Source organism: Pipistrellus kuhlii, unplaced genomic scaffold (genome assembly GCF_014108245.1).
Source record: "Pipistrellus kuhlii isolate mPipKuh1 unplaced genomic scaffold, mPipKuh1.p scaffold_m20_p_21, whole genome shotgun sequence".
NCBI lineage: Eukaryota > Metazoa > Chordata > Mammalia > Chiroptera > Vespertilionidae > Pipistrellus > Pipistrellus kuhlii.
In genome coordinates this window covers 15,287,320-15,308,777 of record NW_023425520.1, presented here as the reverse complement: position 1 = coordinate 15,308,777, position 21,458 = coordinate 15,287,320, and the positions used below count along the sequence as shown (strand labels likewise).

Sequence of the window (21,458 nt, the reverse complement as noted above, 5' to 3'; positions counted from 1 at the left end):
CGAGTTCCCATCACTGCCTCCGCTTTCTAATCCTGCACCCCGAGAGGCGGTGCCTGCAGGGGAGGCGGGATGTGCCTGGGCGGGCGAGTCCCTCCGTGAGGGACCTAGTCCAGAGGGCAGGGGGCAAAGGTCTGTGCCTGGGGTCTGCAGGCGTTCTCCCTCCTCCGGGGCCTTCCCCAGGCCTCCGGGTTCACCCCTGAGCAGGGAGCCACACGGTGGGGCAGGAAGGAGTGGGGCCACCCAGAGCCTGGCGTGAGCCTCGCTTTTCTCAGCTGAAAGGGAAACAACACTCTGGCTTGAACTGCGGGAATGGATGGAAAGCTCTGACACCTGATGAGGATGTATGTCAGCTCTCCCTGTGACCACCTCCCTGCCCGGGGTCTCCAGCTCCCGCTCTGCTTCCCAGCACGCTGGACACTAACTTAGCATTCAATCGGAACCCCTCGAACGCAGTGTGATCTAAAGTATTTTACCCACAGTTACTCAGCTTCTGAGGGATAGATGTCTCTTTGGGCTTATGTTTTTCAAGAGAACATTCTGACTATACTGAAAACATCGATTGATGATCTGAATTCAATCAATGACAGACTTTGCTGTCCTGGGCCACAGAGGATGGCAAAGTGTCTTTTAGGAAGAGAGATGAGGAGAGCTTCTAGATTGTAGAGCTGGGAGGGATGTTTAAAAACACACATTCCCCCCAGATGTGGAAATGGAAGCCACGGAGCCTAGGTGCCTTCTCTCACACATCTGGCTGCCAGCCGCCTCCCGGCTCCACGTCGGGCCAGAGCCAGGGCTGACTGCACCCATCGCCCCATCCATGGCAGGAGACTCCTCCCCAGGGCAGCCGCTGGAAGAGAGGTCCAAGGTGCCACCTGGAGGTCCCGGAGGGGCGGCTCTCACCCATCTCTGACCCTGTCTTTGACACATGCTCCCAAACGCCCCAGACGTCCTCCACCTCCTTGAGAACTGGAGAGTCACGACTCTCTTTGAGAAAACAAAGAACTCACCGGCCAGCTGTTTGTTCCTGCCTCCTTCATGGCTAGTCGCCTGGATTATCCTGTCAGCCAAACGTCCCTGCACAATAAAAACCCCAAACAAAACAAAACCAAAAAAACCCACAAAAATACCAGAGGTGAGGGGAGCATAGAAGGTGGGCAAAGCAGGTGAAGGCCCAAGCTTCCAGTTGTAAGTTCTGGGGACACTTATTTATTAAAAATAAATAAATGAAAAGTAAAGACGTGCTATTTGAGCGGCAGCAACCTCATAGAAACTGGTGCGGATCGGGGTGGGGGGGTGGGGGGGAAGGAGAGAACCTGGTGCGGATCAGGGAGGAAGGAAAGATTCTGGTGCGGATCGGGAGGAAGGAGAGAGCCTTGTGTGGATTGGGGGGGAAGGAGAGAACCTGGTGCGAATCAAGGAGGAAGAGAGATTCTGATGTGGATCCGGGAGGAAGGAGAGATCCTGGTGTGGATCAGGAGAAAGGAGAGAACCTGGTGTTGATGGGGTGGGGGGGGGAGAGAACCTATGAAGATCCAAAGGAAAGATGTTCTTAGCCCCAGGACACACCTGGTGTAATCAGAAGATCAAGAAAGCACAGTGCTGAAGCAGAATGATCTGGGAGAGGAGGCAGGGGTGAGCTTGGTGGTACCGGGGGGGCCAACTTCGGGGCCTTAGTGGTCTTTGGTGAGGACTTTGGATTTTATGTCTGACGGGAAAGTTTTGGAGAAATTTGAGGAAAGAAGCGATGTGGTCCTATTTATGTTCACTTTGTTTACTGTGCAGACACTGGACTGTGGAGAAGCAGGGACACCTTGAAGTAGATGTTCAGAGTCTAGACAAGAGAAGATGGTAGCTCCAATGGGACTGGAAGCTGTGATGATGGTAGATACGGTTAGATTTGGGATGGGAACTGTGATAATGGAGGGAATGGCCTGATTTGGGATGGAAGCTGTGACAATGGAGGGGTTTGCCATGGAAGTTGTGACAATGGTAGGAATGACTAGATTTGGAAAATACTTGAATGTTGAGTCCATGATGCGTTGTGTAGTGGCTTAAATGGTGGCCCCTAAAAAAGATATGTCTACATCTTAACCCTTGGAACCCATGCCCTGACCTGATTTGGAAAAGGGTCTTTGCAGACTTGGTTGAGGATCCACAGATGAGATAATTATAGATTGTCCGGGTGCATCCTAAACCCAGTGATGTGTCTCCTGAAGGAACAGAAGACACAGACACAGAGGGAAGAGGAGAAGGCTGGGAAAAGGGTGGCAGGAGGCAGACCCTGGAGTTCCGCAGCCACAAGCCAAGGACAGCGGGGCTCAGTCAGAGAGGATGAGGAAGTGTCTCCGCTTGGCTCACGTCTCGGTTTCAGACTCCTGGCCCCAGAACTGTGAGGCCGCCCTGTCGTTTAGGTCTCCAAGTCTGTGGTGACCCAGCACAGGGCCTCTGGACATGAGCTGTCAGATGGGGACTTGGCCAGGGAGCTGACTTGGAGCTCAGGGAGCGTGCAGGGCCGGGGACGGGTCTTTGCTAGCAGCCTGTGTGTACTTCCACTGCCAGCCTCTGCGGATGGGTGCAGGCGGAGAGGAGGGAAGTGGTGTCCATGCCCAGAGCTGCAGTGTGGGGCGGGTAAGAAAAGCTTCTGCAGAAGGAGCAGAAGTATGTGGGCGTGGGAGGAGCACCACAGACCAGAGGATGTCACTGATGCTGAGGAAAGTGTGGGAGAGAGTAGCCAGCCTGACCACACTGCCCCTGCTGAGTGGGGTGGAGGGGGTGGTTGAACGTTGTGTTTGCGGAGGCAGAGGTAATTGTGGTCTCTGCCAAGGCTGGTCTCAGTGGAGAGGCAGAAAAGTGTTCTCAGCAACTTGCCAAGGGCACTCGGCACTCAAAGAGACAAACCTTATTGTCCTCGTCCTTGATCTTGTCAGCTCCCTGGTTTTGTCGTGCGGCTTCAAATGGCATCCACAACAGGACAACAGAGCTGGATCAAAAGCTCCTTACCCACTTCAGGAGATAACAGCAACCTCGTCATCACCACTGTCCCCTAGCAAATGCTTATTTTGTGCTAACCCTGTGCTAAGTGATATGAAAATATGCTTATGCAATTTTATTATTTCACCAAGTTTGAGAAGTAGCTTTTATTCTCTTTTTTCAAAAGAGAAAAAAGATAGTCAGAATCCCTATCATCAAACAACTCCCTATGTAACATCTGAGGTACCCTGCATCACCTTTGGTTAGGAAATTGTTATAATATCTTTTGTTGGAGAGAGAAGAGAGAGAGAGAGTAACAAATTCCTCACTCTTCCCATTTCCATAGGATTTCTGCAACTCCAGAGCACAGGTATTCAGATGCACCTGAAATTTGTGCTGCCCTAACTCGGCAGCTGGCATATCGACAAGATGCCAACACCCAGGAGGAGAAATGTTCTGAGTGATTGTTACGTGCTAGACATCTCACACGCGTGGATGTGCTCCCAGGCCGGAATGCAGAAGTGACTTTAGCCAAGGACCCATATCTCCTGGGCAGACTAAGATCTGCATCCACAGCAGTCAGTTCTGAAGCCCGTCCCCTCCACCATGAGCTCCTTAAGTGCCCTGCGCACCGGATGCTCGTTACCATGGAGAGGGGCGCTCAGCTGGACGGGAGGTGGAATGCATCAGATCTCAGGCTACTTCCTCGCGCTCTGTGCGTGCTCTCCTGCACGGGCCCCGTGTTTTAGAAAATGCCTTAATTTTCCTGCCGCTAAGGTTTTGCTCATCATGGTTCCCTTTGTCCTGAAATTCTATTTACCCTTGAAAACCCAGTGCAAATGCAAACCCCTGCACGCGGGCCTGGCCCTCTCCGTGCTGGCCGCCCTCCGACGCCCAGTGACCTCTTACAGGACTTATCCCTAAGTACCTGCTGCTGCATCATGGGTTCATGGTTGTGTGTGTGTGTGTGTGTGTGTGTCTCTTACTGTGGTTTATAATAATTCCCTTCAGAGGCAAAGGCTGTCTTCTCCATCTTTGAATATTGTTAGTAAGGAGGTTGTCAATTAAACAATACTTAAGCTGTAGACTGTGATTTGAAAAGTGACTCTGGCTCTTTCATGAGCTGCGAAGAAATGGAGCTGGGTCCCATGATGATGCTGAATGCAGGTCCTGACTGAGGGACTCGAGAACTTGGCTTGCTCACAAGCTCCGATGCACAGACACAGCTCGCGATGCCACAAATCACCTTGACAATGGGCTGTGACATCCACCTGACCAGCCAGCAATCCTTCCCTCCGCAGGCTGACCGAGCGCCCAGTGCTCCGGGTGGCCCGTCCCTGGATGCCAAGAAGGAGCGGGTGTGTCTGGTAGCCCAGTGGATGTCCCGTCGCTACTGGGAGGACTTCAGTAGGAAAACACCTCTCCACGGACTAGCCCTTCTAGGTCCCTCCATGCTCATCTTTGGAATAAGAGCGAGCAGTTCAGCTTGGACATTTGTTAGACTGTTGGGTTAGGGTTGCTAATAAAGTTTGATAAGTAAAAAGGATTTGCGATTTTAAAGTCTACGTAGTGTTCCGTGATAGATAATGGGTGTTGTATGTTTCTCAGGTTTAATCTTGGAAAGGGCTTAAATGAAGCTTTTGGAGTTTCCCTGAAGACCGTGCTGATTTGCTAGGTCTTCCCGACAAGGGTCCGCCTTCCTCAGCACCAGCGGTGGGTCTCCCTCCCGTGGTCTCCACGCTGGGATTGAGCACGTGCTGCCCAGTGAGATGAAACACTGCATCTGTACAACCAACAGAGCCCAGGCCACTCTGCAGGAGTTCTATCTGTTACTTCTATTTTAATTTTCTCTAACTTATAATTATTTCCCTTGAGGGGTCACCTAAACCAGAGACATTCTGGGAATATACTTTTCCCTGGTTCTTAAATGTAAGAGCCTTCACAAATATTTTTTTAAGATATAAGTATGTTTAAGACAGCACTTAAATCTCACATATGGATACCATTTAAAGACATAGAGGACTGCTATCTCAGCCTTATAACTTTGAGGGTCTTACTGTAAGATAAAGCAAGATTAATGGCAGATGCCTGGATTTGAAGCTTCTTCTCTCTCTTCTCTTTTCTTCTCTCTCTCTCTGTCTCTCTCTCTCTCTCTCTCCCTCTCTCAGAAAATAACCTATAGCCTCTTAACTATAGGTTAAGTAAATAAGAAAAAAAATTCTATACATTTTTAAAGGGGAAATAATGAAATAATGGTTCATGAGGAGTGGGGTTGGCTCTGGAAGTGCGAATTCAGTGAAGTCATCTATGCTAATAAAAGGGTAATATGCTAATTAGACTGGTTAGACCGGACATCTGAAGCTGCCCCGGGTCCCGGGTGCCTGTGGCCAGCCAGAAGGAGGGAAGCCTGGTCCCGGGTGCCAGAGGAAAGCCGGTGCTGGCGGCAGGGGGAAGAAAGGCCTATTCTTGCATGAATTTTCATGCATTGGGCCTCTACTGTGTGTGTGTGTGTGTGTGTGTGTGTGTGTGTGTGTGTATGGAAACCCTTATCACGACCTGTGTGGTTCAGGATTCCATTTCAGAGTCCAGTTTCTGGAGAAGGCCACACACAAATGAAAAGAGACTAGAAAAAAGTTTATTTGGGAAAATTTGGGGCCAGGCAGGAGTCTACCTCTAGGGGGAGGACTACCCCTTCTCTGGCCTTTTGCCATCCCTTTTATCGAGGCTATGAGGTACACCATATCCTCTAGGCAGGAAATTCCAAGAATAGAAAATCAGCAAGAATTGACATATGGTTAACAGGTTAAAGTTGCTTCAATTACCAAAGCAAATAAACAATGAGTGATTAGCTCTGACCATTGAGAGCCATTAAGGTTGGTCAGCCTTCTTTTCACATTTAACTACCAGTGACAATGTTTGGTTTCCTGCATCTCCCCCCAATTCCTTCCTTTTAAAAAAAAATTTGCATTTACAGACCAGAAATAAACATATAAGAACAAAAAATGTTTGAGTCCCAATTTCAGTGTCCAAAAGTTCTGAGTCCCAGTTTCAATGTCCAACAGTTCCTTTCGTGTACATGTTAGCAATGATATCTGGATGGTGGACAAATGGTGGCAATGCAAGTCTGACCTCTGGTTTGGTCCTGGGCAACCTGCAGTGACACACAGCTGCTGACTGCTAGTATGGCAAGGTGTTGTCACCGTCTTCCATCTCTGGACTGTTTCTCCTCTTGTCTTCATGGCTGGAGCAGTCCTGTCAATTTCTCTCTGATGCAGGAATCCTCATGGTCTTGACCAAAAGTTAATAAAGGAATCTTTTCTATAAATTTTACTTGGGATCCTTTAAATTTTTTGCCCAATTTCCTTTGACTTATTTTGATACCATGTGTGTTTTTTCATGGCTGTCTTGCTGTTAGCATTACAAATGAAAATTAGTTTTCAAAGCAAAATTTTTTTCTAGATGTGATTTACTTACAGGACATTTTTTCTTTTCGTGGTATTTTTCCACTATCCCCTTTTTAAAAATTTAATTATTAGGAGTCTTTGAGAAAATTTGTATAATGCAGTTTTGATTACTTTTAAATTTTAATTTTTTTGCACAAAAATATGACTGCTATAGGTTCATTGCATGTTAAGCAATTTTACCATGACATGAACTACCAATAGAAATTTTGGTTAATACTTTAGGAACAGCTTTTTGTACAATTAAATTTATTGAATAGTCACTTATTTCATTTAGCCAATTTAAATTAATCTGAAAACTTGACTATTTTACTGTCAAATTTAATACTTTAACATCTATCTTAGTTTACCCTGTAAATATTAATGGAAAGGATTATTTGCATCCTTGAGAAAGCCCTGAGCATTCTTGGATTTAGATATAGGGCAACTGCCATCAGCCACATCTCTGTTGCCTGGGTCCTGATCTGAGCTGGGCCAAGTCTTTTTTTGTTGCTTGGTTCCCGATCTGAGCTGGGCATGGGAAGCACGAAGCAGCCATGGGGCAGAATACCTCCCTCAGAAGGGGCTAGTGTTCAAGCCCCTCAATGTTGGGGGAGTGAGGATCTGTTCCCCATCTCTGTTGACCCCCAAGTTCTCTCCTGATAGCCCTTCTGCAACTGTGCCTGTCTTAGGTTGTTCCTCCCCTGAGGAATTTTACTCATCATTGGTTAACCAGCCATTCTCTGGGGCCAAGCAGGGTGATGTGAGGTTCAGTTCTGTCTCATTGGTAGCCTCCACACCCTGTACCTGCCTTGGGATCCCCTCGCCTGCTGGCGGGGCCCCAGCACTGATCACAGATCTTGGGGAACCCAGGTTTCTTCTCCAGGGAGGGCCCAGCTCACGCCATTGTGTGAGAGACAGATCCATGGTGCCAGCCACCATGAGACTTTAACCTCAGCATGAACTGAAAGCTCTGGCAACAGCTTTGGACAATTGGATTGTGAGAAGAGGGTCCCTCTTGGCAAAAAGGGCAAGATGGGCCAATATAGAATGCTCAGTACCTTCCCAGGGGGCCTTCCACACAATGGAAGGGATTAAATCCTTTTTTGTTCTTTTTATATTACCGTCAATCATTCCAAGAATTAGTTTGTAAGTTTGTTTGGAATAATTGTACAATATGCTGTTGTAAAATATAAAAAATTATAATGACATTATAGAATAATATCATGTAAGGATATTCTTTGCTCTAAGCATGGCAATTCAATTTCAAAATAGCTGTAAATTTAGTTACTTCATTTTTCCCTTCTTAATTGGCCAAAACCTTCATAATATTTTAAATATATTCATGAATTTTTATTTGATAAGGCTTTCCATGCAATTTCAAATATATTAGATGTGTTTAAAAAAAGTTTCCTTTAAGAAGAGAGAATAAATTTCTTGTATTATTCTGGGCCCTTGAGGCTTTCCAAGAATATTCTCTGTTAAGACCTTGAAATTTTAACAAGGAAAAAAAATCAAATAAATATCTATATATAATTTTAATATTATAATATTTTTATAATTATCTTAAGATATTAGATTTTGACTAGTTTTTGCATAGAAAAATTTTGGTTAAGATCACAGAATTAATCCTCTTTTTTTTTATTAGACCAATATTAAGCAACTTATTTTGAATTCCTAATTATTTTCAGAGAAAACACAACATTTTATTTTCTCAAAAATAAGTTCTACTTTAAGCATTTTAATTACCACATTTATATAATTTCTCCCAATTTAATTTACACTTTGAACTTTTAAAGCTGGCAAGTCAAATATATTTAGTATTTTGTCATTTCAAAGTATCTAAACCTTTAACTTTATTATTTATATAATTAAGCAAACTTCCAAAAAAAATCTTACCACAGGAGTTTGGAGGAAGTTTGTAGCCATTAAAATGCAAATTAGCACATTCCTTAGCTTACTGGAAGAGTGGTCTAAGCATCAGCAGCAGATCTGGCCACACATTTTTTCATGCTTAATAGAGAAAGACAGATCTCAATTTTTTTCTTTCTTTTTCGCTTTCCAAAGTAATAACTAGCACCCAATTTGGCCAAGATAACACCCAATTTGCAAGTTCTTTTATAATTTTTAAACAAAGCATTGAGTAATCTCATTGCAGGAGAGCAGATAGCCTTGTCCTCTCCTGCCACCTTTGAATTTCTCCACACCAGAGGCAGTTTCAGCAGTGAAGTCTCATTTCTTATTACAGATTTTAAATTCCAAATACAAATCAAGATTCCAATTTGAATAAGAAAATACATTATTTTATATCCTAATTCTTCCCCATTAGCCTGGCTGAAAAAGACTTTGCCATCCTACTTACAGATTGCGATTCTGCAGCTGGTCCATGGGCTTTTGAGTGCGGTTAATTCCCCTCACTTTTTCCCAGTTTTCTCGGTGTATTTTTCCTCCTTTCCTCTAGGCAAAGAATACCATCTCTTCCAGAAGTCCATCATTGAAGGCGCCAGATGTGGGATCCCTTATCACGACCCGTGTGGTTCAGGATTCCATTTCAGAGTCCAGTTTCTGGAGAAGGCCACACACAAATGAAAAGAGAATGGAAAAGAGTTAATTTGGGAAAATGGGGGACCAGGCTGGAGTCCACCTCCAGGGGGAGGACTACCCCTGCTCTGGCCTTTTGCCATCCCTTTTATTGAGGCTATGAGATACACCCATATCCTTTAGGCAGGAAATTCCAACAATAGAAAATCAGCAAGAATTTACATACGATTAACAGGTTAAAGTTGTTTCAATTACCAAAGCAAATAAACAATGAGTGATTAGCTCCGACCATTGAGAGCCATTAAGGTTGGCCAGCCTTCTTTTCACATTTAACTACCAGTGATAATGTTCGCTTTCTGGCATAGCATAGGCTGGGTCAACAGCATATCAATTTTCACTTCATAAATTTACCAGAATTATGCAAATAGCAACAAGCTTTTTTCTGGAAGCTAGAAAAGTTGATTTAGGAGAGAGATGTCAGCATCATGGCAGCATGAGTTGGGCCTCTTATTTTTCCCCTTTTTATTTCGTTTATTTTATTTTTTGGTTAATCCTCACCTGAGGATATTTTTCCTTTGATTTTTAGGGAGAGTGGAAGAGAGAGGGAAAGACACAGAGAAAGATCAATGTGAGAGAAACACATCAACTGGTTGCTCCCTGCATGAGCCCCTACCAGGGCCTAGGCTGTGGAGGAGCCTGCAACCAAGGTATGTGCCCTTGACTGGAATCGAACTCAGAACCCTTCAGTCCACAGGCCAACACTCTACCCACTGAGCCAAACTGGCTAGGGCTTATTTTTCTCTTTTTAACGACTAGTCGGACCCCATCCATGAACAAAAGTGCCTCTGCACATTACACGGACCTCTGGGAGCTGCCTTCCCACCTGTGCAGCTGAAAGGGCTGCTGGAGCCTTGGTGGGGGCTGCCCATCTCAGGGATCCAGGACTCTGCCCCACTCCTGCCTTGAAGGGGAAGGGAGCCTGCAGAGCCCAAAACTGGATGGATACCAAGGCCAGGCAAGACAGTGGCTGGTGGCCCAGCCTCCACCTGCAGGGAGAGTTGGCAGAACAGAGGGGAATTTAGACACAGAGAGTCCAGGGCTCGCCACAGAGGCCCCTCCCCAAGCCACACTGCAGGCCTGGGCAGAGAAATGGAAAATAAACGTGGTAAGTGGCTGCCTGGCCTTCCCAGCTGTGCAAGTTACCGGGGGAGAGACCTGCCTTCTCTTCACCTGCACCTGGATTTCAGAGGCGGGGCCTCTGAGGAGGGGTGGGAGAGGAAAGGGAAGGAGGCAGGTGAGAATTTCAGGGCATTGAAAAAGCACAATTCCACTGTCTGCTCAGGACCTCTGGGATCCCCACAGGAGGACCCTCTGGGCCCCTGGGAGCCCCGAATCCCGGTGCTGAGCCCAAGCTCCCCTTTCTGCTGCTGGTCCTGTGTGCGCTCCCCGGGAGCAGTTCCAGCAGGAGGGACCGTGAACCTGAGCGAGAGCCATGCCTCCTGGAGAAGAGGAGAAAGGTTTCTAGGAACCCAACAATGTAAAACCTTAACTAAAGAGGTGCCTGCTGCCCAGCTCAGGAGATAGAGGGTCAGCCCATACACTGAAGGGTTGCAGGGGTCCTCAAACTTTTTAAAGTGGGGGCCAGTTCACGGTCCCTCAGAGAGCTGGAGGGCCGGACTATATGAACTACTAATTCCTACTGTAACACCTCGGCTGCGCTCACTGCCCAAAAAACCTGGCGGGCCGGATCAGACTCCTCTGCGGGCCACATGTGGCCCACAGGCCGTAGTTTGAAGACCTCTGGTTAGGGGTTTAATTCCAGACCAAGGGCATGTACCTGGGTTGTGAGTTTGGAGGAGTATGTGTGGGAGGCAACTAATCAGTGTTCCTCTCACATGTCTGTCTGTCTGTCTGTCTCTCTCTCTCTCTCCTCTTACTCTCTCTTTCTCTCCATCCCTCCTTCCCTCCCCCTCTCTCTCTGAAAAGCAATAGGAAAAATATCCTTGGGTGAAGGTTAACAACAACCAAAGAGGTGCCTCCTACTTCAGATGCAAAAGCGGAAGCATATACCTTTGAAAAAAAATCAAGGCACTGTGCTATCAGAAAAGGAAAATGAGAATTCTCCAGCAACCAAACTCTAGGGCATGAAATACTACGATCTAACTGATAAAGAATGCAAAATAGCTGCAATGAACATGTCCAATGAGCTATAAGAAAACTAGGAAAGCCAAGTCAATGAACTCAGGAATAAAACTAGTGAACATGGCATGTTATTTACCAAAGAGACAGATAAAAAAGAAACAGAATTTTTGGTGAAGAATTCAATGAATGAGATAAAGAATCCAACAGAAAGCATTGGTAACAGGGCAGACCAGATGGAAGAAAGAAAAAATGACTTGGGAGATAGGGATATAGAAATAATTCAGTTAGGAGAAGAGAGAGAACTCAGATTTTTAAAAAGTGAAGAAACCCTATGAGAGCTACCAGATAAGTCTCGTGCCAGAAGGTAAGAGAGGGATAAAGGGGCAGAGATGTTATTTACAAAAAAAATAGCTGAGAACTTTGCAAATCTCGGGAAAGACTTGGACATACAAGTCCACAAGGGCAATAGAACACCCTAGTATCTCAAGACCTTCTCCAAGAAACATTATAATAAAACTCACAAGTCAATGATAAAGAATCTTCAAGGCAGCCAGGAAAAAAGAAAGTACTTACAAAGGAACCCCCTTTCACCTTATGTCTCAGCAGAAACTCTACAGTCCAGGGGAGAGAGAGAGATGGAATGCAGAATGTTGAAAGATAAAACTGCCAGCCAAGAATACTGTACCCAGCAAAGCTATCCTTCAGAAAGGAAGGAGCTATAGGTTTTCCCAGACAGATAAAAGCGGGGTGGGGGGGGGGCATGGAAAGAGCTCACTGCCACTAGACCCACTTTGCAAGAAATGCGGAGAGGATTTCTTCAAGCTGAAATGAAGAGATGATAATCGGTGGCTTGTGAACACAGCAGAGTACACAACACTTGGTGAAGGGGAAGAGCAGTTTAGGAAACTATACCTCTTATGAGAATGGGGTGTTAACCACTCATTTATAGGAGAGGCATTAAAAGTAGTAAACATAAAGTTAACTACTACAATTTGTTAGCTATGCAGCACAAAATGAAATAAATTGTGATATCAAAAGTACAAGAGGGGAAGAATAAAAGGGTGGAGGTTTTACAGGGAAATGAAGTAAGTTGCTATCAGTATAAAATGGACCTTTTCATCTGAGATGCCTTATGTAAGCTTCATGGTGGCCAGAAATAAAAAATCGAGTGCAGCCCTAACGGGTTTGGCTCAGTGGATAGAGCGTCAGCCTGCGGATTGAAGGGGCTCAGGTTTGATTCTGGTCAAGAGCATGTACATTGGTTTCAGGCACATCCCCAGGAGGGTGTGTGCAGGAGGCAGCTAATTGATGTTCTTTCTCATTGATGTTTCTAACTCTCTATCTCTCTATCTTCCTCTTTGAAAAAAAAATCAATAAAATATATTTTAAAAAATATAGTCCAGATCCACAAAACATAAAAGTAAACGAGACTAAGCATACCCCCAAGGGAAACCAACCAATTTACAAGGTAGGCAGAAACAGAGGGGAAAAATGGGGGAGATGTAAGACAACTGATAGGCAAACAATAAGAGGGCGGTAGTAAATCCTTGCATATCAATAATGGAGGGGGGGAGCTGGAGGAAAGAAGGTGAACAGATTAGACAAAGAACAGACATAGTGTGGTGAAGATCAGAGAGAGAGGGTGTGGGGGCTGGGTGGAGGTGGGCAGAGGAGGTGATGGGGGAAGGACAACATTAATAGCGTTAACAATAAAATTAAATAAATAACTAAATGAATATTTAAGAAATGACTCTAAATGTTAAAGGGTTAAATCCATCAGTCAAAAGGCACATATTAGATGAATGGATTAAAAACAAAAAACAAGACCCAACTCTATGCAATCTATAGGAAACACTCATTTCAGCTCTGAAGACACACACAGGCTCAGAGTGAAAATGTGAAAGGAGATTCTTATTACAGGTGTGAAAGAAAAGAGCCACAAGCTAACCTGACAAGCTCAGGGAAGGCCTGTGTGGTGGTCTTGCAAACCCAGAGACCTAAGATAACCACAAGAGATGGTTTAAAAATTAAATATCTAACAGGTTATAGTAGGTAGTCATGTCCCAGAGATTTCACCTGACAAAGATCAACTTTGATCTTTTACTGAGCCCCTCTGCCTTCCTGCATCTAAGATAACATATCTGTGAGATGTCTGGGTAACTTGTAACTTCCTTTTACCCCAAACCCCTCAGGGCACAACAAATGGCCTGGAGACATTCCTCATTGTTATTGTTATCAAGTTAATTGTCAACAGTTAATTACGTTAGAGTATCCTGTATCCATCTCTATGAAAGAAGCTCATGTCCAGCATTTCACCTTTTACCCTATCCCAGAGGTTTCCCCCCTTCACTCTGTCCCACCTCCCTAATCTATCACCAATGAATGTCATGTAACTCACCTATGTCCCTTTCCTTTGATTTCAGTGTATAAATATAGAAATGTAACCCGCCATTCTCTGGAGCATTATCTCAACCCGTTGAGGTTCTGCTTCCCGGCACGTGTCGACAATTTTGGCTCAAATAAACTCACAAAAAAATTCTTTACAGGTTTCAATGTTTTTTTCGTTAACACAGGCAAGTGGAAAGCAGAAAAAAGCAGGCTAGCCATGCTTACATCAGACAAAACAGACCTTCCAACAAAAATGGTAATAAGAGGCAAAGAAGGTCATCATATAATGGTAAAGGGGTCATTAAGAAGATTTAACAATTGTCAATGGGTACACACCCACCATCGGAGAATCTAAATATATTAAGCAAACATTAACAGATCTGAATAGAGAAGTAGACAATACAAAATAGTAGGGAATGTAAGACTGTAAGTTAAAACCTACTGCAAAAATGCAAGATTATTAATCACTGCATAGGAACCCATTCCAACTTTATTCACACTCACAAACTGTGGTTTGTGTAAATTATCCTATATAATAAAAGGCTAGTATGCAGATTGTCCCCTCAGAAGTTTGACTGACTGGGGGTTCAACTGCTCGCTATGACTTGTGCTGATCACCAGAGGGCAGCATGGAATGAAGGAAGGACCTGGCCAGCAGTGGGGAGGACGGCCCCAATTGGCCCTCATCACTAGCCAGGCATGGGGATCTTACCTGTATAGGAATTTTGTGCATGGGCCCTCTAGTATTATATAAACAGACATGTATACTCAGCCTAAAAGGAACAGGGATGAGAAAAGGTTAGGCAAAGATGTGGTTTGAGTATTTTCCTATAGAATCACTAAAGTGTGCATGTCAAATTTTATTATCAAACACTATGTATAACATACACCAATTTTGTTTTGCATATCATGTATTGACAGTAAATCAAATAAACCATAAAATAATATAAAACACACACACACACACACACACACACTAATTAACACATCCCCACAAAATAGTAGGGGACTTTACCACCCCACACTCAGCAATGGATAGATCATCTATACAGAAAATAAGTTAAAAAATATATATATATATATCTGTCTCATCTTATCCAACACCACAGAATATACATTCTTCTCAGGTGCACGGAGAACACCCTTCAGAAGAGATCACATGACAGGCCACAAAGCAAGTTTTAGCAAACTTAAGATTGATATCTTTCCTGACTACAATGGTGGAAACTAAAAAATCAACAAAAAGAGGAAAGCTGAAAAACCTACAGATGCGTGGAAAATAAAAAGCATACTTCTGTACAACCAGATGTCAAAGAAGAAATCGAGAAGGAGAAAAACAATCCTCAGAACAAAGGAAAATGGAAACCAACATGGAATCCACTGGCGCTGTGGAAGCAGTCCCAAAGGGAAGGTTCCTGGCGACAGAGGTTCGAGTTAGAAATACTGTAGGAGGGTGGGAGGCAGCTGATCCATGATTCTCTCTCATCATTGGTGTTTCTATCTCTGTCCCTCTCCCTTCCTCTCTGAAATTAATAAAAATATAAAAAAAGAAAAGAAAAAAAAAGAAAAGAAAGAAAAGAAATAGGAAGGTGCCCGGCCCACATGGCTCAGTGGTTGAGCATTGACCTATGCAGCAGGAGTTCATGGTTCAATTCCTGATCAGGGCACATGCCAGGGTTAAGGGCCCCTCAATGTGGGGTGTGTAGGAGGTAGTTGATCAATGATTCTCTCTCCTCATTGATGTTTCTCTCTCTCCTGCTCCAGGCTTCTGGAACTCTCTGGTTGGCTACCCAGCTGGAAGAGTCAGAGTTCATATTTTGCATTGAACTTAATTGGATTCTTAATATTTGTAATTTTAAGATTGTAATAGAGATTCAAACTTTATATAAAATTATACAATTTCAAGTAAAAAAAATTTTTGCCTCTTGCTCATTCCTGAGCACTCTCCCCTGAACACCAGGCCACTCACTCCCTGGTGGCCAGCCTCCCTGCATAGACTGTGTCTTAAAGTCCCAGGACAGGCCCCTGTGCAGCTGAGTTTGCAACCCTGACTCACAGGGAGCCTGTGAAACGGAGATGCTTTCTGAGACTCGCCACCACCGGGACCCCTGCTCAGTGCCCTCTCCGTGCCCTGCTCTGTGCCCTCTCTGTGCCCTGCATAGCTGGAAGCGTGCAAACGCAGTGAATCCTCACCACCACCCTCCAGTGCTGTCTCACCCTTGGCGACACAGTCGAGGAGGTAAGGGGCAGAGTCAGGATTTCTGCTCCATCGGTTTGCCTCTGAGTCCTCATATTATTTGGCCTCTCACTGTGTTTTCTGTCTTTAAACAGAATGGCTGTGGCAGGGGCAGCTTTCACACACTCACACACACTCACACACACTCACACTCACACACACACTCACACACACACACACACTCTCACACATAGACTCACACTCACACATACACTCACACACACACACACACTCATACACATACACACACTCACACACACACTCACACACACTCACACACACACACACTCTCTCACACATACACTCACACTCACATACACACACACACTCACATATACACTCTCTCACACATACACACTCACACACACTCACACACACTCTCTCACACATACACTCACACTCACACATACACTCACACACACACACTCTCACATATACACTTACACTCACACTCACACACACACTCTTACATACACACACACACACAGACACACACACACACTCACAGACACACATTCACACAGACACACACACACACTCACAGACACACACTCACAGACACACACACTCATACACACACTCACACACACACACACTCACACACACACTCACACACACACTCACACACACTCACACACACACACACACACACACACAGAATTGGAGTTCCCCAACAATCTCTGCTCTGCCCAGCCAGTGCGGGACCTGACTCATGCTCCCTTCTCCAGCCTTGGAAAGACTCCTTCCTGGCGCTTCAGTCCCTGCCATTAACCAGCGCTCTGCGCCAGGACGCAGCTCACCACCATCGGCTGGCCTGGCATGTGCTGGCTGTGGACTCTGTTCCTGGAGCCATCTGCCTTCCATTCTCCTAGACAAACAAGGGGTTCTTCCCCAAAGGAACAGGCCAGCAAGCCTCCATGGCTGCCCTGCTGCCCCCGCCAGGGAGCCTGGGGGAGCTCCCAGCCCCCCTCCAGCAGCTGGCCGGACCCCTGCTGGCTTCCCAACCTTCCCGATCCCCTCCCCCTGCCCCCCTAGCTCAGCACAGAGCCAGCTGCTCATGGGCCCATTGGACCCAGAGAGGAACCTGCCTTCCTCCTGAGGTGCCCCCAGAGGCAGGGCTCCCCCAATCCCAGCTCCCCAAATCCAGGCTCCCTCATCCTCAGGCTCCCCCAAACCCAAGCTCCCCCAGCCCCAGGCTCCCCCAATCCCAGCTCCCCAAACCCAGGCTCCCCCAAACCCAGGCTCCCTCATCCTCAGGCTCCCCATCCTAGGCTCCCCAAACCCAGGCTCCCCAGCACCAGGATCCCCCAAACCCAGCTCCCCCAAACCCAGGCTCCCCAGGCCCAGGCTCCACACACCCAGGCTCCCCCAACCCAGGCTCTCCCAGCCCCAGGCTCTCCCAAACACAGGCTCCACATACCCAGGCTCCTCCAGCCCCAAGCTCCGCAAACCCAGGCTCCCCCAACCCAGGTTCCCCCAAATAAGACTCCCCCAAATCCAGCTCCCCCAAACCCAGCTCCCCCAAACCCAGGCTCCCTCAGACTCAGGCTCCCCTAGCCCCAGGCTTCCCCAAACCTTGGCTCCCCAGCCTGAGGCTCCAGGCCGGGTTCCTGCACCTGCTCACAGCCTGGCCGCTCCCCGGAGAGGGCGGCAACAGTCCTGCTGTGATGTCAGAGAACACAGTCCTGGGCCCCAGTCTGACCCTGGGCCCTGGGCCCCAGTCTGACCCTGGGCCCCAGTCCCAGGCTGACCTTGGCTCCTGGGTGTTACTCTGACCTTCATCTCTGGGTCCCAGGCTGACCCTGGGCACTGGGTCCCAGTCTGACCCTGGGCCGTAGGTCACAGTCTAATCTTGGGCCCTGGGTGTCAGTCTGACCTTGGGCCCCAGGCCCCAGGCTGACCTTGAGCTGCCCTCAGTTAGGCTGCGACACACTTCTGTGAGTACATTCTTCTTAAACCTTAGTTTTAAGAACTGTCTCTCTCTCTTCTTCGCACTTACCTTCCGTCCAGGCTCCAGTGCAGGCTGACCCAAAAGAGTGGCCGATTCTAGCCCCTGTCCCCATGTCACCCTGTGGGGTGTCGTCCACGTCCCTGAGTCCAGCCCCAGCCGGCTGCCCCTGCCTCCAGATCTCGCGGACACTCAGCCGCTCTCGTGTCCTGGCCTGTTCCTGGCCTCCTGGAATCACCGTGCCCACCTCCCCGACATTCCCCCTTAGACCCACTGCTGAGACTGCCCCGGGGGCCCCCTCTGCCTGGCCCCTTCCGCTCACCCCGCCCGCCCCAGTGCCAGCAGAGCCTGAGGCTGGCAGGCCCTCCTCTCCCCCTCCTCCCCCCCCCCACTCCGGCGCTGGGGTGTGTGATGGCTGACATGTGCCCGCTCCTGGACGTTGGTGTTCACAGGGAGGCCCGGGGTTGCTGGACAGGTGGCTCTTTCATCGCAGAGACCAGGTGCTGTTTAGTGACACAGGCACCCCTGTGGGCAGGGCACAGAGGGCCTCACTGCGCACCCTCCTCCCTCCCCTCTGCCACCTCTGTCCAGCCTCCGCCCAGGCTCTCTCTCCACCCCTCATGCCCCTCAGACCCCGTCCAGCAGATGCAGCATCCTCCTCAGGCAAGGGCCGCCTCTGGGCCACTGGAACCTCCTGTGACCCATCAGTACCACCTGTGACCCATCAGGACCATCTGTGACCCATCAGGACCCCCTGTGACCCATTAGGACCTCCTGTGACCCATCAGAACCTCCTGTGACCCATCAGGACCCCCTGTGACCCATCAGAACCTCCTGTGACCCATCAGGACCTCCTGTGATCCATCAGAACCTCCTGTAACCCATCAGAACCATCTGTGATCCATCAGAACTACCTGTGACCTATCAGGACCACCTGTGACCCATCAGAACCACCTGTGACCCGTCAGGACCTGTCCGGGCCTGGCGGCAGTGCCTGGCCAGGGAGCCTGGGAACGGCTGGCTTGGGGAAATTTGGCTTCCGTTCTTCTGTGTGAAGGCCCAGAGCCTCTGCCAGCAGCTGCAGTGTCTGCAGTGACCACGTTACTCCTGACACAGCCAGCAGCTTGTAACACATCCGGGAACAGGGTGTTTGAGGAGTAAGTGAGCGGGTGTTCTGACAGGGCTGGAGGCGACGATTCCTGTCGCCAAACCCCTGGCTAGAACATTTCACACTCCATCCTACAAAGGTGAGATATTGACATTCCTGGTCACTCTACCTTTTAAAATTCAGATATATATTCCTCATTTATATATTTTCCTTGTAGGAGGAAATAGAAAATGCTTAAAACCAAAACAAAGTCTTCCCTGGCCGGTGTGTCGAAATTTTTATTGATTTCAGAGAGTGAGAGTGGTTAGAACATTGGCTTGAGCACCAAAGGGTTGTGGGTTTGATTCCAGTCAAGGGCATGAACCTGTGTTGCAGGTTCAATCCCAGCCTTTGTTGGGACATGTGTTTGAGGCAACCAATTAATATGTCTCTCTCACATCAATGCTTTCTCTCTCTCCTCTCTCCTCTCTCCTCTCTCCTCTCTTCTCTCTCTCTCTCTCTCTCTCTCTCTCTCTCTCTCTCTCTCTCTCTCTCTCTCTCTCTCCTCTCTTCCTCCCTTCCTCTCTCTCTAAAAACTAATGGAAGCCAGGACAGCATGGCCCCGTGGTTGAGCATTGACCAACGAACCAGGAGGTCAGGGTTCGATTCCTGGTCAGGGCACATGCCCAGGTTGTGGGCTCCATCCCCAGTGTGGGGCATGCAGGAGGCAGCTGATCCATGATTCTCTCGCATCATTGATGTTTGTATCTCTCTCTCTCCCTCTCCTTTCCTCTTTGAAATCAGTAAAAATATTTTAAAAAATCACATATAGGGACAAAAATAAATTTAAAGGGAACAATATCCTTGGATAAGGATTAGGAAGAAAAAAAAAAAAAATCTGTTCTTACACCTCCCAGAACAGTGGTCGGCAAACTGTGGCTCTCGAGCCACATGCGGCTCTTTGGCCCCTTGAGTGTGGCTCTTCCACAAACTACCATGTACGGATGTGCACGTACAGTGCGATTGAAACTTCGTGGCCCATGTACAGAAGTCGGTTTTAGGCCTGCGCGAGTCTGTTTTGAAGAAGTGGCGATAGAAGAGGTGGTGGTGTCCTTCATTTGTTCGGGCCCCGGGATATGCAGTGTGGGGGAGAGCCCGTGATTCATGCAGGGGTCCAGCGAGCCAGTCAGCCAGAGGTCTCATGGTGCAGTGGTTAGTGCTGGTCGTGTCCGCAAATCGCACGCGGGTGACAAAAGTACCTCCTCAAAGCACAGAGTTACCTGTATTTCTCCAAGCAGCTGCAAATTCAACGGGCATTTTGTCATCAGTTTAAGAATTGTAATTATTTTGTGTTGGTGGCTTTATTATTATAAAATGAAAAAAATTTTTTAGGTGCCCTGTTTGACATGGCTACAAAGAAGAAGCAAAGGAAAACAGAAGATGAAAACCGTGCATCTAAAGTTCAACGGGCTGAGACTTTCACATTTGTTCAAAACTTAAATGGCCTCCCGACCTGCCTTATTTGTCAGGAAAAATTCATAACAAGAAATCAAATTTGGAGAGACACTTTACAACCAAACATGTGTCATTTAGTACCAAGTATACTGTTGGTGATACAAGGAAAAAAGCAGCTGAGGAAGTTCAGGAGAGTCAAGGAAAATCAGGTTCTGGATTTAATTATGGGATGCAATCTTCCAACAATGTTAAAATTGCAAGTTTTGTGGTTAGTCAAGGGGTTGCTAAGAGAGAAAAACCATATACAGACAGTGAATACATAAAAAGTTGTTTTATAAATGCACCCAAAGAGCTATTTCGGGACTTTAAGAACAAAGCAGATAGTACTCTAAAATAAATAAATAAATAAATAAAAGAGTTTCCATTGTCTGCTAAAACAGTGAAAGATAGAACAGTCAAAATGTCTTCGAATATAACTGCTCAGCAAGTCGAAGATCTTAAATTGGTTTCAGTTTTATCAATAGCAGTTGATAAGTCTTGTGACATAAATGATACAGCACAAGTTTCACCTTTTGTATGATATATTTCATCCTCAGGTCCTAAAGAAGAACTTTTAGGATTATTGCCACTCAAAGGTCAAACGTGTGGAGAGGATTTAGCAAATGCTGTAATTGAGTGCATTGAAAAACATCATATTCCACTCGATTAAATTGTCTCAATTTCAACAAACAGGGCGAAAAGTATGACCTGCATAAGAAACAGGTTTGTTGCTATTTTGAAAGAAAAAAATCAACCACGAGATACTTACTTACCATTGCATTATTCATCAAGAAGTGCTTTGTGTACAGACATTTCTAGAAGAAATGTGCAAAGTTATGGAATTGGTGAATAACATTATCAACTCCATCATAGCTAAAGCTCTTAATCATCGCCAATTTAAAGAATTTTTAGTTGAAATGGAGAGTGAGTATGCAGATCTTCTGCTGCATAACAAGGTACATTGATTATCAAGAGGAAACGTCTCGCTTCCTTATTAACAGAAATGAAAGCTTTTCTCCTTGAGAAGAGTGTTCCCTATCCAGAACTAACGAATGATCAGTGGATCCAAAAATTTTATTTCATGGTAGACATTCCATCTCATCTAAATCAGCTTAATGGCAACCTACAGGGGAAAGGAAACGCAATGTTTTCAGTTAGAAGAAGTCATTTCATTCGAAAACAAACTATCTCTTTTTGCTCAAGATTTTGAAA

The 21,458-nt window shown here is 46.5% G+C and overlaps 1 pseudogene; it reads left to right on the top strand.

Moving 5' to 3' along the window:
* Window positions 1-20,616: 20,616 nt before the first annotated feature.
* LOC118725961 lies at window positions 20,617-21,253 on the top strand (annotated as a pseudogene).
* The last annotated feature ends 205 nt before the right edge of the window (window positions 21,254-21,458 follow it).